Raw genomic sequence first — 19,959 nt, 5'->3', positions numbered from 1 at the left:
TATTTAATTGGTTTGCCATTTCTTTGTTCCCCATTATAAATTCCCCTGAATCTGACTGCAAGGGACCTATGCTTGACTTCACCAATCTTTTTCTCTTCACATATCTATAAAAGCTTTTACAGTCAGTTTTTATGTTCCCTGCAAGCTTACTCTCATATTCTATATTGCCCTTCTTAATTAATCCCTTTGTCCTCCTTTGTTGAATCCTAAACAGCTCCTAATCCTCAGGTTTACTGCTTTTTCTGGCCAATTTATATGTCCTCTCCTTGGATCTTATGTTATCCCTAATTTCCCATGTTAGCCACGGTTGAGTCACCTTTTTTGTTTTATTTTTATGCCAAACTGGGATGAACAAATTCTGTAGTTCATCCATGCAGTCTTTGAATGTTTGCCATTGCCTATCCACCGTCAACCCTTTGAGTGACATTCCCCAATCAATCCTACCCAACTCGCGCCTCAGACCATCGTAGTTTCCTTTGTTTAAATTTAGGACCCTAGTCTCTGTGTTAACAACTTCATTCTCCATCTTAATGAAGAATTCGATCATATTATGATCGCTCCGACCCAAGGGGCCTCGTACAACAGGATTGTTAATTAGTCCTTTCTCGTTACATAATACCCAGTCTAATATGGCCTGATCTCTGGTTGGTTCCTCGACATATTGGTCCAGGAAACCATCCCGTAAACACTCCAGGAATTCCTCCTCCACAATATTGTTACTAATTTGGTTAGCCCAATTTATATGTAGATTAAAGTCACCCATGATGACTGCTGTGCCCTTATTGCACGCTTCTCTAATTTTTATTGTGCAAAGGGATTCTAAACCTGGGAATGTACATGGGGATTCTAAACCTGGGAATGTACATGGGTTTCCAACCTTGGGACTGTGCATCGGGATTCCAATCCTGGGACTGTACTTGGGATTTCCAGCCCTGGAACTGTACATGGGAATTCTAACCCTGGGACTGTACATGGGAATGCTAACCCTGGGACTGTACACGGGAATCCTAACCCTGGGACTGTACACAGGAATTCTAACCCTGGGACTGTACACGGGGATTCGAACCCTGGGACAGTACATGGGAATTCCAGCCCTGGTACTGTACATGCGGAATTCCAGCCCTGGAACTGTACAAGGCGATTCCAGCCCTGGGACTGTACAAGGGGATTCCAACCCTGTGACTGTACATGGGGATTCCAACCCTGGGACTGTACATGGTGATTCCAACATTGGGAATGCACATGGTGATTCCAGCCCTTCGACTGTAGGTGGGGCTTCCAACCCTGGGACTGTACATTGGGATTCCAACCCTGGGACTGTACATGGGGCTTCCTATCCTGGGACTGTACATTTGGAATGGCCCCCCAGATTCTCACCAACTTCTACCGGTGCACCATCGAGAGTATCCTGTCCGGCTGCATCACTACCTGGTATGGCAACTGCACCGCCACAGGCCGCAAGGCTCTACAGATGGTGGTGAAAGCTGCACAACATACTATAGGAATTAAACTACCTGCTGTGCAGGATATCTACCCCGAGAGGAGCCGGGGGAAGGCCCTGAGAATCATCAAAGACGTGAGCCACCCCAGCCACAATCTATTCACCTTGCTCCCGTCCGGTAAGAGGTACCGAAGCATACGGTCTCGTACCAGCAGGTTTCGAAACAGCTTCTACCCCCAGGCCATAAGACTCACCAATGTATTATTTATTATTATTTATTACTGTTGTTTTGTTTATTATTACTGTATTTCTATTAGTATTTTTATCATTGTTATGCCATATTTATTCCAATGTTGGGAGGCCTCGTAAAAATCAACATTTCATTGTGCAGTACACACGTCTGCTGCATATATATGACAAATAAAATTGAATTGAGATGCCCAGCTCTGGGGCTCTTATAGAGTCATAGAGTCATAGAGTAATACAGCACGGATAGAGGCCCTTCGGCCCATCGTGTCCATGCCGGCCATCAAGCCCTGTCTAATCTAATCCCATATTCCAGCATTTGGCCCGTAGCCTTGTATGCTATGGCATTTCAAATGCTCATCCAAATGCTTCTTAAATGTTGCGAGGGTTTCTGCCTCCACAACCCTTTCAGGCAGTGAGTTCCAGACTCCAACCACCCTCTGGGTGAAAAAGTTCTTTCTCAAATCCCCTCTAAACCTCCCGCCCTTTACCTTGAATCTATGCCCCCTAGTTATTGACCCCTCTACTAAGGGGAAAAGCTCCTCAGCATTCTATTACAATTGTGTGGAATGTTAACCATATGCTCTGCTTTTACCAGCGCCTTGAAGGGAGATGCTGAGAATTCTGAAGTGTGGAGAGTCTGAATCAAATAACTGAGTGAATGATTTACTTTCCCGGGCTCCAGGACCTGGTTGGGAACAGACACTGAAGCCCCGCCCATTTTTTGTTCTGGTGCCAAGATGTCCGCGCATGCGTTTTGCTACTCACTGAATCAAGGTGGCGGCGCACTGATGCTCCCGCCTTCCTGCACAAAGATGGCGGCCATTGTCTTGGGCTTGTGACCAGGAAAAGCCCAGAAGCTGCTTCCGCGGGACCTTCAGCTTATTATCGGGGCTGATGGCCTACACCAGTTGTTTATGAAGCCTGTCCGCCCATCCGCCGGTCCATTACTCCCGCTCTTTTTACCGATTTATCAGGTGCTCAAAACGTATTCTCTCTACTCGACGATTACACTGCTCATGCTCCAGCCCATGGCGAGCCCGCGCCTGCGCGCTGGGCTCCTGTAGTCTGGGTGCGGCACATTCTCCTCGTGGGGAATGCTGGGTAAAACCCCCGGCATTGAAAGGCTGCATTGGTGAATAGAACAGGATTTACTGCGATTGCATTGAGCACTGACCCATGTTCATTCTGACAGTTCGAGTTTGTTTCTGCTGATCTTCCTATCCCCTATACCTGGGTTTGAGATTGATATTCTGTTTAAATATTGAATAAATCAGCTTTGTTTCAAACTGACAGTGTATCGAATATATGATTCGTTTTTAGCTTGTCCTGTTTGAGTACATGGCTCCCGGGTGTCATAGACTGAACTGCAGTGTCTCACTTTACACTTATCTGAAGTGGCCCTGGAGATGGAGCACGTGGTGTCCGCCGGCACGCTTGAGGCCTTCTGTGATCGGTGGGCACCGCGGGCACTGGAGTGCATCATCACCCTGGCCAACAAAATCTTAATTTAATTTGTTAAGTTTTATTTAAAGTTTTATTAGGTTACAGACAATTTGTTTAATCACCCCACTAAGAAGAGTACACTCATCTTAAGGCCTGGCCAAAGTGTCCATCAACTGGTCCAGGCAGTGGGCGGTCGAGGGGGTTGTTTAGCCCGATTGCCTGTCTCTCTTCTGCGGCCATGTTCGTGCCCAGGTGGCTCTGGAGATGGAGCACGCGGTGTCCACCAGCATGCTTGAGGCCTTCCGCGACCGCGGGTGCTGCGGGGACTAGAGTGCATCATCAGCCCGGCCAATGAAATTTTAATTTAATTTATTAATTTTAATTTAATGTATTTTTGTTAAGTTACAATTTATTTGTTTAAGGGTTGCTCAAAAAAGAGTACACTCATCTAAAATTCCTTTGAACCACCCTTTTATAGAACTGTCTTGTATAAGATTTGCAATCCGTTATTTTCTGTATCATTTAACACTTTTTGGATCTGATTTAGTAAAAACTCCTCCACACCTACTGCATGCGATCGCCTTTGAAACGTTCTGATCTTTGTAATTGTCATTGCTGATTTTGATGGTCTCGTTGGTTCAATCTCTTGTTACTGACATACTGCGCACTATTTCTTTATTCAAGATTATTGTTTCAAATACTTCCTTTATCACGTCTTTTGCTCCTCCAGTGATCCCTGTCAATAATCCTTCATTAGGGTTTAGGGGCTGGGGTTCGGGTTAGGATGTTAGGCTATGAGACTGTGATTAGGGATAGAAACCACTATTGACAACGCCAGTGTCACTAGACATGTTCTCTTTCATTTCATGGTGTTTTAACCTCACGCAGATGAGTCAGAAAACAGCCTCATGAATTGTTCATTCAAAGAACCTTCTTTCTGGCCCGAGCCTGATTTCCTTTCTTCTTTCAGATCTCTACATTTGACACAGAAAAAGACATCAGAGTCATTAGACTTGGGAACAAGAAAAGGCAAATCCAGGTGTTGTGCTGCTTACATCCAATCTTCGGCCTGCCTGAAAAGGGCTTCTGACAATAACCTGTCACCAGGCCCCACCAGTTACCATCTGATTCCAACATCATATCTTCATCCATTACCTGCCCTCAGTGGAGCTGGTTTCACCACCATGACCAGTCCCCATACTGAGGCTCCCTGATTCCCATTTATAGACTCAGTGTAAATGAGCCCTGGATTCGGTGTCACAGCGTAAGTGGTCCCTGGATTTGGTGTCACACTGTAAGTGTTCCCCAGATTTGATGGCACAGTGTAAGTGGTCTCTCGATTCGGTGTCTCAGAGTAAGTGGTCCCCAGCTTTGGTGTCACATTGTGAGTGGACCTTGGAATTGGTGTCACAGTGCAAATACTCCCTGGATTAGGTATCACGGTGTAAATGGTCCCTGCATTTGATGTCAGTGTAAATTGTCCTTGGATTTGGTGTCACAGTGTAAGTGGTCCCTGGATCTGGTGTCACAATGGAAGTGCTCCCTGGAATTGGTGTCTTGGTGTAAGTCATCCCTGGATTTCGTGTCACACTGTAAGTCAGCCCTGGATTTGGTGTCTCTGTGTAAGTGGTCCCTGGAATTGTTGTCACAGTGCAAATACTCCCTGGATTTAGTGTCACAGTGTAAGTGGTCCCCACATTTGGTGTCATAGTGTAAGTGGTCCTAAGATTTGGTGTCACAGTGTAACTGGGCCTTGGATTTGGTGTCACACTGTAAGTGGTCCCTGGACCTCGTGTCACGGTGTAAGTACTCACTGGAATTGGTGTAACAGTGTAAGTGGTCCCTGGATTTGGTGTCTTGGGGGTAAGTGGTCCCTGGATTTCATGTCACACTGTAAGTGGTCCCTGGATTTCGTGTCTCAGTGTAAGTGGTGCTTGGATTTGGAGCCACAGTGTAAGTGGTCCCTGGATTTGATGTCTCAATGTAAGTGATCCCCACACAGAGGGGGTTCCTATATGTGGCAGCCTATCCAGCGGAGGCTGCTGGGTCAGGATATAAAGAGACCGCATGCTGTTCCTCCTTCCACTGCCTGGGGGAATGGGGCAGATATTTAAAAGGACAGTGACTCCCCTTTTTCTGCATATTTATATTTAAAGGGACAGTCTTCTTTGTCTTGGAGTGTCAGAGGTCTCGGCTAACAGAACTTCTATTAACGGGTTTGGATTAGGGGCTGGGATAGAAAGAACTATTGACAACACGGGTGTAACTAGACGCATCCTTTTTCATTTGGTGTCACAGTGTAAGTAGTCCCTGGATTTGGTGTCTCAGTGTAAGTAGTCTGCACATAGAGTGGTTTCCCGAGGCCCTGCCTCCACACAGAGCAGGTCCCTACACATCGCCAACTGGGCTAGGTTATAAAGAGACCACGTACAGTTCCTCCTCCCACTGCCTGGGGGAATGGGACAGATATTTAAAGGGACAGTGACTCCCCTTTCTCTGCATATTTATATTTAATGGGACAGCCCCGTTTATCTTTGGATTGTCGGCGGACTTCACTAACAGAGCTTCCATTAACAGTTGCTCCCTCCTGTACTGTGCAGTGATTGTAAACCTGTCTGTTTCAGTGACTTGAGCCTTTCTAAAATGTCTCACTATTTTTGATGATCCATTTTAATTGTTTGCTTAATATTGAAAGTCTTCAGAATTTTGCAACATGACAATGGTTTCAATTAAAGGTGGAGTAACATTTCTTTCAAAATATTCTCTTCTAACCCTTCCCACCTCCACATTCGCCCCGCCCCACCACCACCCCCGCTTTAAAAACACTGCACTGCTGACTGGGAAGGTCCAAAGTGCAGTCCTTGATCTGGGCTGTTAGTTGATCTCGGCAACGGCAGCAGTTCAGGGGATATAATTGGCCTCAGTACTGTAATGTATGTACCTTTAAGAGGGGAACTACTTTGTACAGCTCATGTATACTGTAGTACCGGCAGTGACCACACCTGTATATAATGCTGAGTAGTAATCTGTACAGTTCAGTTGCAGTCTTAGCCACGTTGAGTAAACATCGTTTGTACCGTTCTCCGCAGTCTGTCTGATTATACACGGACGTAACATTGGCGACGAGGCAGGTTCGAACCTACCTGCAACTCTGCATCTCCTCCCGGGGATTCGTTCCTGGAGATCAGTGGATTGGAGGTCAAGGCCAGAGACTCGGGCGTCGACCACGGGCAACCGCCCAGTCATCCAGCAGAGACTCGAGAATTGCGGGGGAGGCTGTCGAGAGCCAGCCTTGGCTTTCCCGTCAAGGTGGTCCAGCGAAACGGGCTGGCAACAGGTAGTGCGCAGACCCATCCCGGACAGCGGCGGGCTAGAGCCCGACCGAGCGGCACAGCAAAGGGCCGAGCAGCGTCGACGGGGGGGGGAGAGAGAGAGGGCGGAGCGCACAGGGTGCAGCCGGTGTTCAGGGGCCGAGCAGCGTCGGAGAGAGGGAGAGAGAAGCGCGCAAAACCTACAGGGCACCGCCATTGCCACGAGAACCGCCGGGAGCGGCGTCGGCAGCAGCGGGGAAGGAAGGAAAGCGCGGGAGACGCCATTTTAAGCCTTTGGGAGATGCCATTTTAAACCACACCCAAAATGCCGAAGAGTGGCAGTATCACCGCATTTGACAATGAAGTCGAAGATTGGACTACATATGTCGAACGAATAGAGGTGTACTGCAAGGCAAATGGGGTGTCAGATGACAAGAAAGCGTCGGTATTGTTGAATTTAATGGGTGCAAAGATGTATGGTTTACTGTGAAATCTAGTAACCCCAACGAAGCCAATGGAAAAGAGTTTTGAAGACATAGTAACGATACTAAAGGAACATTTAAACCCCACATCGCTGCTGATAGCAGAAAGATTCAAGTTTCACAAACGGAACCAGCATAAGGATGAAAGCAATGCTGATTATTTAACAGAACTGCGCAAACTATCGAAAAATTGCCAGTTTGGAGCGGGACTGGCAGATACCTTAAGGGACAAGTTTGTGTGTGGGCTTCAAAGTGAAGGAACCCAGAAACGGCTTTTATCTGAAAAGGACCTTACGCTGGAAAAGGTTTCAGCATTGCAGTATCATATGAAGCAGCAGCACGGGGCGCTGCAGAGATACAACAGAGACCGCAAGAATATGGCACAAACGAAATGTCATACGGAACAGAGAAGTGCTATCGTTGCGGCAGAACAACACACGACCAGAATGATTGCTGGTTCAAAGACAAAGTGTGCAGACAGTGTGGAAAAGTAGAACACATAGCACGAGTCTGCAGGTCGGGAAAGAAAACCAGCAATAAGAAACCTACCAAAGGAAAGTACCAGAAGGTACATAAGATGACGGAGAATAGTTCAGACGAACAAAAGAGTGATAACGACTCCGAAAGCAGGGAACTGAGTTGTCTGAAACTACATAATGTGATCACAACAGAGGATCACCGAACCATTTGGGTCACTCTCAAGATAGCAGGAGTCCAGGTAAAGATGGAATTGGACACAGGATCAGCCCTAACAGTCATAAACCAACGGGACTACAAGCGGCTATTCTCACACATACCCTTGAGAGACACAAAAATTATTTTTAAGACGTACACGGGGCAAAAAGTCTACCCCAAAGGAAAAATAAGGGTGACCGTTATATATAACGGTAAGGAAACACCAAAACTAGACCTGTATGTATTGCAAGATGGATGACCACCATTACTGGGACGTGAATGGATCCAGAAATACAACTGGATTGGTATTCCATACAGGCACTGACTGTGGCTGACAAAAAGGATGACAACGTCACACCTGGGCGACCGTCAAAGATCCTAACTGACATGAAAGAAGTGTTCCAGCAAGAACTCGGAACACTAAAAGGCATGACAGCGACGATGAAAATGGAAGAAAATGCAAGCCCCAAATTATTTAAGGCCAGACCGGTGCCTTATGCGATCCGCCCAGCCGTCGAAACAGAGCTGGAGAGTCTGGAATGTTCAGGTGTACTGTCCAAGGTAGACTGTAGCGAGTGGGCTACACCCATCGTCCCTGTGATGAAAAAGTCGTTGAGCAGCACGTCTGGGGAACCAAAGAAGGTTCACATCTGTGGGGACTTTAAGGTAACAGTGAACCCGGTCCTTCACACCGCACAATACCCACTTCCGCGGATTGAAGATATTTTCGCCTCGCTATCTGGAGGGAAACGCTTCACTAAGATTGATCTGGCCCAGGCGTATCTGAAAATGGAGGTAGAAGAATCATCAAAAAAATACCTCACAATCAACACTCATAAAGGTCTCTACCAATACAACCGGCTGGTATTCGGGGTAGCATCAGCTCCGGCTATTTGGCAGAGGGCAATGGAACAAGTCCTGCAAGGGATCCCAGGGACCCAGTGTTATTTGGACGACATCCTGGTCACGGGCTAAAATGACAGTGATCACCTTGCCAACCTGGAGCAGGTGCTCACTAGATTGCAGGAATATGGGCTCCGAGCCAACGGCCCCAAATGCGAGTTTTTTAGAAAACAAATCCCGTATTGTGGCCACGTTATCGATAAAGAGGGGTTACATAAGTCCCCAGAGAAGATTGAGGCAGTAGTCAAGGCTCCAGCACCGGAAAATGTGTCACAACTGAGGTCGTTCCTCGGGCTGGTAAACTACTACCATAAGTTCTTGCCAAATTTGTCTACAATACTACACCCACTGAACACCCTACTGCAAACTGGGGTGCCATGGAAGTGGAGTGACGAATGTAGATGAGCATTCCAGAACACAAAACACTAATCACATCGAAAGAGGTATTGGCCCATTACAACCCAGCATTACCAATTTGGTTGGCATGTGATGCGTCACCCTACGGCATTGGAGCGGTGCTGTCGCACAAATTCTCGGATGGCTCAGAGAGGCCAATAGCCTTTGCGTCACGATCACTAACCTCAGCCGAGCGTAACTGCGCCCAGATTGACAGGGAGGCCCTCAGCCTAGTGTGGGGAGTGAAAAAGTTCAATCACTATCTGCACGGGCAGAAATTCACCTTGCTGACTGATCACCAGCCTCTTGTCTCCATTTTTAATCCGAAGAAGGGCGTTCTGGTGATGACTGCGCAACGACTACAAAGATGGTCACTTTTTCCAGGGGCGCACCACTATGAGATTGAATATAAGGGCACGAAACAGCATGGAAATGCTGATGGGCTATCACGCCTGCCACTGCCTACTGCGGAGGAAGCACCAGCAGTAGATCCTGTCGAAATATTCCATTCAACTGTAGTTGAATACCTACCGGTAACTAACGCTTGTATCGAAAAGGAAACCCGAAATGACCCGACACTCTCTCGGGTATATGATTTGATGGTGAAGGGATGGCCAGCACATGGCGACTCACTGTTGCCAGCATTCTCTACAAGGAGAGAACAGCTGTCAGTGTGCCGGGGGACCTTGATGTGTGGATCCCGAGTGGTAATTCCACCCAAGTTAAGGGATAGAGTGCTCAATGAGCTTCATGAGGGTCATCTGGGAGGGGTAAAAATGAAAAGCCTAGCCAGGGCTTATGTGTGGTGGCCGGGAATCGATAAACAAATTGAGGACCTGACCAAGAGCTGCTCAGGATGCCAGAGAGTCCAAAATGCACCACCACAGGCCCCTCTACACCCATGGGAGTGGCCCTCATCTCCATGGCAACGGGTGCATATTGATTTTGCTGGTCCATTCATGGACTCAATGTTTTTAATAGCCGTGGATGCGCACTCGAAATGGCCTGAGGTCATCAAAATGTCCTCCACCACCACGGAGAAAACTATTGCAGTCCTACGGACCATTTTTGCCAGGAATGGCTTGCCAGAACAGATTTGCTCCAACAACGGACCACAGTTTGTGTCCGAAGAGTTCCGGAGGTTCTTGAAAAGGAATGGGTAAGGCATTACACATCCGCCCCGTATCATCCAGCCACAAATGGATTGGCTGAGAGGTTCGTACAAACCTTTAAGAAGGCAATAAAGGCTATGTACAATGACAACATTCCGCTGCAGCATGAGGTGGACAATTTCCTGTTCACCTACCGGAATGCGACACATGCAGTCACCAACCAGGCCCCAGCCATGATGTTCTTTAACCGAAGGTTAAGATCTTGCCTGGAATTGCTCAGACTAAACGTATGAAGAGATGTTGAGAGTAAGCAATTCCAGCACATCCACGAGAAGCCAACAAGGAGCTTCAATGTAGGGCAAACAGTCTTGGCCCGCGACTACCGAACAGAAAAATGGCAGCCAGGAACGATATGCACACGGCAGGGCCCACTAATGTACACAGTGGACATTGGGGAGAGCATCGTGAGACGCCATGCTGACCAGATACTAGAGTCACAGGAACAAGTCAACCCCATGCCTCGCCCATACGTACCTGGTGATGAACCCGACGTACATGTCGCATCTACCCCAGAAACAGTAGCATCGGAAGCTGATGAACCAACCGACGACAGGGGGCCAGAATCGCCTCCGCACCAAGAGCAAGACACTCGGGAAAGGCACTATCCAGAAAGGATCAGGAAGCCTCCCCAAAGACTGAATTTATAAATAGACTATTTTCAGCTAATGTTACATGTTAAAAGTGTTAATTGTAATTAGTTTGATATTTAATTGTTAAATGAGTGTTATGGTACTGTTAATCTAAAAGGGGAGGAATTGTAATGTATGTACCTTTAAGGGGGGAACTACTTTGTACAGCTCATGTATACTGTAGTACCGGCAGTGACCACACCTGTATATAATGCTGAGTAGTAATCTGTACAGTTCAGTTGCAGTCTGAGCTACGGTGAGTAAACATCGTTTCTACCGTTCTCCGCAGTCTGTGTCTGATTATACACGGACATAACAAGTACCACTGGGCCAAATCAGTGTAAAAATCAGCCACTGCCCTGCTCTTGATGGAGATCCAGTCACATCAACTCGGATGTGTATGGATGTTAATTGAGGGCAGGATTTGACTCGGCTGTGATACCACCGTGGAAATGCTGCTGACACTCACTGAGTTGGCTGATGGTGAGGCACTGGAGGTTAACTAATGCCTGTGGAATTGCACCCAGCCAGATTCAGCACCTTCTGGAGAGAAGGGGAGAAACAAAATCCCAGACAGTGTAATAAATGTTGAGTTTAGACAGTTAGGATGGAGGCAGAGTGTGTAGAATGGGGAATGTATAGCTTAGGAGGGACAGGAGGGGTCAGAACGTTCTATAGAAACTAGAATTGTCTGTTCTGACCTTCTATCCTGCACTTAAAGTAACAACATTTGTAAACACCATTTCAGAGTGTCAGTAGGGGAGGATCTGCTGATGGAAACTCAAACAAAATATCACCTCAAGATCTGACAGATTGACCAGTTTCATCAGGACCTGAATATCATTGGCCTTTGGATATAGAAGGAAAAACACCAATCACAGTGGGGAGAAACAGCACAAGTGTTCTGTGTATTTTTTAAAATTTGTTTATGGGATATGGGCATCACTGGCAAGGCCAGCATTTATTGCCCATCCCTCATTGCCATTGAGAAGGTGGTGGTGAGCTGCCTTCTTGAACCGCTGCAGTCCATGTGGTGAAGGTACTCCCACAGTGCTGTTAGGGAGGGAGTTCCAGGATTTGGACCCAACGATGATGAAGGATGAGCGATATTCTTTTAAGTTGGGATGGTGTGTGACCTGGAGGGGAACTTGGAGGTGGTTGAATTCCCATGCACCTGCTGCCCTTGTCCTTCTAGGTGGTAGAGGTCACAGATTTGGGAGGTGCTGCCAAAGAAGCCTTGGTGAGTTGCTGCAGTGCATCTTGTAGATGGTACACACTGCAGCCACGGTACACTGGTGGTGGAGGGAGTGAATGTTTAAGGTGGTGGCTGGGGTGCCAAGCAAGCGGGCTGCATTGTCCTGGATGGTGTCGAGCTTCTTGAGTGTTGTTGGAGCTGCACTCATCCAGGCAAGTGGAGAGTATTCCATCACACTCCTGACTTGTGCCTTGTAGATGGTGGAAAGGCTTTGCGGAGTCAGGAGGTGAGCCACCCGCCGCAGAATTCCCAGCCTCTGGCCTGCTCTTATTGCCACAGTATTTATGTGGCTGGTCCAGTTAAGTTTCTGGTGAATGGTGACCCCCGGGATGTTGATGGTGGGGATTTGGCGATGGTAATGCCGTTGAATGTCAAGGGGCGGTGGTAAGACTCTCGCTTGTTGGAGATAGTCATTGCCTGGCACTTGTGTGGCATGAACCCACCTTCAAACAATCATCTAGCCTGTGAAACTCATGCGCCTGAGTCAACAGTGTAAATATGGGATTGTGGGAATGAATGCAGTCGCCCATCTGTGGTGGAAACTCATGGATACAGTCACAACAAGAAGAGGCCGTTCACCAGCTGAATGTGGAAAGAGATTCAGTAGCTTATCTCACCTATTAGCACACAAATATGTTCATAAAGGGGAGAATCCATTCAGTATGTGGAAAGGGAGTCAATCGATCATCCCATTTACTGACACACCAGCACAGTCACACCGGAGAGAGACCATTTAGATACTTCACGTGTGGGAAAGGATTCATTCTGTTGTCCCAACTGTTGACATTCCAGAGTCCACATTGAGAACAGTTGCTTTAAACACTCTGACTGTGAGAAAAGCTTTCAAAGTTCAAAGCAGCTGATGCACGATCAGCGCATTGTTACTGGAGAGAGGTTGTTTCAATATCCTGTGTGGGGGAAGAAATTCACCCCACCTCCAGTGAGTTCACATGTGACTGCAGGGATTTGGATTCTATTCTTAATCACATCCAGGACTGAACCATGGCAGAGTGCCCGTGCACTTGGGCTCCTGTGTGAATTATTGATGAATTCTCTCTCAATGGGGTCACAGAAAATCATTCTCTATTCCCTGTTTGGGGCTTTCAATGTTCCCCAGCATGCCCGGCGGGGGAGACTGTGCCTATTTACACTGGAGGAGCCCAGTGCGCAGGCGTAGCACCCGCCTGTATTTGGAGCATGCGCAGTGTCATTGTGACCAGAGCCGGGTGAGTACGACAAGCAGAGATCGATTGGAGTCGCAATTTTACGCCGATTACGAATCGGCGGGGCGCAGGGAGGTAACACACCCGGAGGGTGAGCTTCATAAACACTTGGTGTAGGCCGCCAGCTCCGAATGAGAACTTACAGGTTCCGCGATTGCAGCTCGGAGGCTTTTTCCTGGGAACAGGCCCAGGCTAACGGCCGCCATCTTTGCAAAGAAAAGCTGAGGTTTTGTGCACCGACACGTTGCTTCATCGAAAGGTAGAGCGCATGCGTAGCCATCTTTGTAAAGGACGCATTAGTGGGCGGGGCTTCAGGGTCCCAATGAGTGAACTGAACCCAGCCAGAGTCAGCACCTTCAGGGGAGGAGAGGGAGGGGAACCAGTGAGTGTAGAACTTAACCCAGCCAGAGTCAGCACCTTCAGGGGAGGAGTGGGAGGAGAACCAGTGAGTGTAGAACTGAACCCAGCCAGAGTCAGCACCTTTAGGGGAGGAGAGGGAGGGGAACCAGTGGGTGTAGAACTGAACAAAGTCAGAGTTCGGGGAGAAATTGACCGAGGGTGGCATCAAGGAGCCCCAGTAAAACTGGAAATAGGAGGGGAAACTCTCCAATGGGTGGAGTCATATCTAGCACAAAGGAAGATGGTTGTTGTGGTTGGAGGTCAATCATCACAGCTCCAGGCTTTCAATGTTCCCCAGCATGCCCCGCAGGGGAGAATTTGCCCTATTCACACTGAGGAGCCCAGTGAGCAGGTACAGTGCCCGCCTGTATTTGGAGCATGCGCAGTGTCTCTGTGATCAGAGCCGGGTGAGTACGACAAGCAGAGATAGGTCGGAGTTGCAATTTTACACCGATTACGAATCAGTGGGGCGCAGGGAGGTAACACACCTGGCGGGTGAGCTTCATAAACACTTGGTGTAGACCGCTAGCCCCGAATGAGAACCTGCAGTTCATCAGGCCCATATCCTATCTGAACCAACCTCAGCTTCTCCATCAATGACCTTCCCTACATCATAAGGTCAGAAGTGGGGATGTTCATCATCGCTGGGTCAAAATCCTCAAACTCCCTCCCTAACAGCACTGTGGGAGTACCTTCACCACACAGATTGAAGCAGCTCAAGAAGGTGGCTCACCACCAATTAGAGATGGCCAATAAATGCTGGCCTTGCCAGCGACCCCCAAAATCCATGAACGAATAACACAGAAAACTGGCAGCAGAGGGAAAACTGTCTTGAGATGTGCGATGGGTTTGGATTTCAGTACAGGGAGGAGGGACAATGTGTGGGACCGGGATTTACAGCTTTAGAGGAACAAGAGAGGAAAGAATGTTCCATAAAAAGTGGAATTGTCTGTTCTGAATTTCTATCCTGTATTTACAGTGATGACTTTTGTAAACTCCTTTTACAGGGTATTAGAAGGGGAGGATTTGCAGACTGGAAACTCAAACCAAACAGCACGCCAAGATCTGACAGAGTCACTCGATTCCTGTGTGACTGGAAAAGCACCGAGACACACACCCGAGTGAGAGTGTTCCAGTGCACTGACAGTGGAAAGAGCTTTAACCAGTTACACAGCCTGAAAAAACATCGCACCATTCACAGCGGGGAGAAACCGTGCATGAGGTCTGTGTGTGGACGAGGCTTCAACCGATCGTCCAACCTGGAGAGACACAAAGACAACTGCACCACGGAGAAACCGTGGAAATGTGGGGACTGTGGGAAGGGATTCAGTTACCCATGTGAGCTGGAAATTCATCGGCGCAGTCACACCGGGGAGAGGCCGTTCACCTGCTCAGAGTGTGGGAAGGGATTCACTACTTCATCCCACCTGCTGAGACACCAGCGAGTTCACACTGGGGAGAGGGCGTTCACCTGCTCCGTGTGTGGGAAAGAATTCACTTGTTCATCCCATCTTCTAATTCACCATCGAGTTCACACCGGGGAGAGGCCATTCACCTGCTCCGTGTGTGGGAAGGGATTCATCCGGTCATCCCACCTGCTGACACACCAGCGAGTTCACACTGGGGAGAGGCCGTTCACCTGCTCTGTGTGTGGGAAGGGATTCACTCAGTCATCCATCCTGCTGACACACCAGCGAGTTCATACTGGGGAGAGGCCGTTCACCTGCACTGAGTGTGGGAAGGGATTCACTTGTTCATCCCACCTTCTGAAACACCAGCGAGTTCACACTGGGGAGAGACCGTTCACCTGCTCCGTGTGTGGGAAGGGATTCACTCAGTCATCCAACCTGCTGAAACACCAGCGTGTTCACACCGGGGAGAGACCGTTCACCTGCACTGAGTGTGGGAAGGGATTCACTCAGTCATCCGACCTACTGAAACACCAGCGAGTTCACAAGTAACTGCAGTGGTTGGATTCTGCTGTTAATGGTACTGTTAATCACATCCCGGACTGAATCGTGTTCACACTGACAGTTGGGGTTTGTTTCTGATGATGTTAATAACCCCTATAACTGGGCTGGAGTTTAATATTTTGATATTTCAAATAATAGTGTGTCGATATTTGATGTTTTCAAGCTAAGAGAAGACTAATTGATGTCCTGTTACTGACTGCTCCATCTTTGGGCCTTTTTCTCCTTTCTAACTCGAGATTATTTCAGTTCTCATATCGTCGATTACTCTCATGGACAAGTCCCAGCTCCCCATACCTTCCCGAGTGCCTCTCCTAGCCTTGGTATCCAGGGAAGGTCTCGGTAACATGCCCGGGTTCACTGAACACAAAACCCAGTCTGTTAATCACTTTCAGCTACTGGACTTAGCGTGTGTCCCACAGCATCTCTCTCACCTTCGATGTGTGAATAGAGCATCACGCCTGCAAACCTGCTTTCAATTTCAATTTGAATTCACTCAGCAAGTGTATTTAAAAAAATACGTACAAGTAAACAGAGGGGTGTTGGCAGATGGATCTCGGTTAATTCAGCTTCTGAAAAGTGTTCATGTTTAGTTAATTCGATATCGGGGAAAATGTGGTTGGTATCATTAGAGAGAGAGAGAGATTTCACTGAGCAACAGCTGGTGTTTGCAACCAACTGGCCCTGGATATTTTCATCACAGAATGTTTCGATCAGAAATATGATGTTGGGATAAGAAAAGTCTGGAGACTAGTGGTTTGTGCTGCCCCAGGAAGGCCACAGTGTTTTACCTGCTTCTAATGTTGTTGATGTGTGTTGAAGAAAATGCAGACTTGTGTCTCTGGACTGTGCAGTAGCCAGAGACGACCATATTAGGCAATGCCAGATGCAGTTTGATAAGAGGTTGATGGCATAGCAAGAGATCCAACAGTTTTAAGAATTTATCTCCCGTTATCTGCAGACATCGAATGTCGCAGTGTGCTGACAAAATTGGACTTCAGACTTTAACCTATTGGATTAAATTATTGGGATCGATTGTTATAGAATTGAATTGTTATAGACTGGAAAAGTAGTGAAGTTATGCTAAACTTGTATCGAACCTTGGTTAGACCACACTTGGAGCACTGCATACAATTCTGGTCACCATATTATAAAAAGGATATAGAGGCACTGGAGAGGGTGCAGAGAAGATTTACAAGGATGATACCAGAAATGAGAGGGTATACCTATCAGGAAAGGATGGACAGGCTGGGTCTCCTTTCTCTTGAAAAAAGAAGGCTGAGTGGTGACCTAATAGAGGTCTTTAAAATGATGAAAGGTTTTGATAGAGTAGATAGAGAGAGAGTGTTTCCACTTGTGGGGAAGAGCATAACTAGAGCCCATCAATATAAGATAGTCACCAAGAAATCCAATCGGGAATTCAGGAGAATCTTCTTTACCCAGAGAGTGGTGAGAATATGGAACTCGCTACCACAGGGAGTGGTTGAAGCGAATAGTATCGATACATTTAAGGGGAGGCTAGACAAGCCTATGAGGGAGAAGGGAATAGAGGGTTATACTGATAGAGTTAGATGGGGAAAGACGGGAGGAGGCTCGAGTGAAGCATAAACGCCGGTATGGACTGGTTGGGCCGAATGGTGTGTTTCTGTGCCGTATATCCTGTGTAATCCTATTTTCCAAAACACATTGCTCGAAGGGGAAGATAAATGACTCGTATCCAAACACAATTGCTACTTTTGTCTTCTTTGTAAAATCACAAAGTCTGGGCATAATTTGTTTGTGAAATTAAAATTGACGATTTAAATTGATCAGAGGTGCTGTTCCAGCACATGGGAAGGGAAATTTAGCTGAAATTTACGGGAATAATCTAGTTTTATTTTTGAAAAGGTCGAGTCTGTGTGGTTCTGTCCAAACTCTGTCTTCAGAAAGGAGTCTCTGGGGGGAGACGGTTGTGTTAAAGGGAACTAACATCCCTCATCTCACAGACTGAATCGCTCTCTGGCATATTTTGGGGAATGAAAGGTCCAAGAGGAGGTTCGGTTAACTAAAATTAAACAAACACAATGGGTTCAAACTTGGGCCAAGTGGGAATGTTTGATCGATGTTTGAAAGATATTCTGATAATATTGTATTAGACAGTAAAGTTCCACCGGGGCTCATGAATGAAATGGTGAACACTAACATTTAATGAGAGGCAGTGAGTGAGGATAGATTAAAACAGGAAATTTACACCACCCAATGGGAACTTTTCTTCAATCATTGTTCTTGGGTGAATGGACATAAATCACTTGGGTACAATCTGGTATTAATGACAATTCTTGTGAAAGTTAGGGAAGTGCAGGAAATTGATCAGCTTTCTCTTCCAGATGTTTGTGTCATTGCCTGTACTGATCAAGAAGAAAACTGAATTTGATAGGCTGGCCATTACCCGAGACATCGGGACCATGCAGAGGGAGATGAGCAAAGATCTCCAGATCACCTGAAAGCTGGAGAATGGCTTGGATCAGATGTCACGTGTGGCCTGATATTGGGATACCGGTGTGTGTGTGTGTGTGTGTGAACGAGCGAGTCTCAGACATGCTCAGTTATCGACAGCAGCACAACATGAAATGGCTAATGTGGCTCAGGAGAGTGAGACAGCTTTTTAAATCATCAAGGCCACGACACATTCTCCATAGAGAAACCAGCTCTGAAATAATCAGGAGAGAGTTAAACACACTGCCACCTGTCAGAGGCATTACAATTAAAAGTAAAGAGAAGGCTGATCAAATTAGGATTTCCTCGCAACTAGAATGGTCGTCAGTTTCAAGGCCTCCACTAAGTACTGAACAAAGAAAGCTTGGAGGGAGGCTAAAAACAGATAAAGTCAGGCTGTCTCTGTCTGGATAAGGTGGCCATGGTTGTATCCAAATCAGCTCCAAGCTGAAGGTGGGAGACAAGGAGGCCGTACCTTCCAGGCTCCAGAACAAAACATGGATCCACATGAGAGGCCACCTCCATCAGGAAGCAGAGGACCTCAAAACGGTTGGGTTTGGAATCAGTGATAAACCGAGGTACAGCCTCGCAAAAGCATCATTTCGGTGGTAATAGAGAAAGAACCCTAAAGCGGCTCCCTGGGAAGATTGGGAGTCCCGTATGTGGGAGACCAGGAAGACTCCCCTGAACCAGGTGGGATGGGACACACCCTGACCCCAAACACTAAATTGGTCAAAGAATTAATAGGGTTCAGTTAAAGAGTTAGTATCACACTCGTACAATAAGTCATTCAAGGACATTGTAAAAGACTTCAATACAAACTGAAAAGGTAATGACAGCAGGTTATTTTAAAGTAAGGAATGTCTTATGTTGATCAGTAATGTTAACTATTGGTTTGCCAAGTACAAACGCTGATGGTGCTCATCATTTGTGGGACTAACAAAGACATCCCACCTCATAAAAAGAACTCTACCTGTCCGATCCAGCAAAAGAACCCAAGTGTTAATGGACTAGAAGTAATTGAATCAGGAATTGTATTATAGAACGATGTGCATTTTGAAATTGTTAATTGAAGTCAAAAGTGTTAAACATGAGCTTGAATCTGTCAACTAGATTATATGATGGGAGATATTCACAATTAATAGACAACATGATAGGAGAATTAGTAAAGGATGTGTTAGTAAAGAATAGAAAACAGGAACCAAGGGATGAGGAAGATGGGGAACATAAGGAGAATCAGTTTAAATCGCAAAGAAAGCGAGAGCTGACAGGATAGCTGGGAATAGGAGCCACGGCAAGGTTAGCAGGAGTAAACAGAATAGATATAGAAAGTACGTGGGAACACGATGAGGTAATGAAGAGGCAATTATAAAGATTATTGTCAAACAATGAGGCTAACCAGAACCAAGGCCTTACTAGAGGCATCGTATGTAGCCTCTGTGTGACATTTGTGATGAATGTGGTACAGAAGGGACTGGACAACATTGAGGGTAATCAAATCCCTTTGTTTATTCATGAAGAACAACAGAGAAAATGGTTTAAAGGAACCAAGACAAAGACGATGATGTGAGGCAGCCAATGGGAATGGTGTTTCTGGCCCCGGGGGAAGGGGATTGAAATGAAGATATTAGACCAGTGGGATTGGTCTTGTCTTTGTTAAGGAGAAATGGAAATGAAACGAAACCTTGGAAGGTGTATCGGGTAGAATCGGTTGGAATGGGGGAAGACTCTGAGTTTGGTCCAATCCATAAACAGTATGAGGAATAGCCAAGATATCTGATTAAGAAGGGAGGAACTTGGATAGCACCAGATCTGCAGTGTTGTACTCTGAAAGGGACAACATGGGTTTGTAGATGTGATGTAGTCCATCAATAGAGTGTTCTAGCTTGTGGGTTCACCCTCGACAAAGAATCACCAAAATGCCAGATTGGAATAA

The 19,959-nt window shown here is 46.8% G+C and overlaps 1 pseudogene; it reads left to right on the top strand.

Moving 5' to 3' along the window:
* Positions 1-13,074: 13,074 nt before the first annotated feature.
* The window catches only part of LOC147119806 (uncharacterized), a 51,457-nt pseudogene continuing 44,572 nt past the window's right edge, over positions 13,075-19,959 (top strand).

The sequence above is a fragment of the Somniosus microcephalus genome, chromosome 4, assembly GCF_052327205.1.
Source record: "Somniosus microcephalus isolate GS21.2 chromosome 4, FLI_Smic_1.0, whole genome shotgun sequence".
NCBI classification, from domain to species: domain Eukaryota; kingdom Metazoa; phylum Chordata; class Chondrichthyes; order Squaliformes; family Somniosidae; genus Somniosus; species Somniosus microcephalus.
This window is presented reverse-complemented; position numbering and strand designations above follow the sequence as displayed.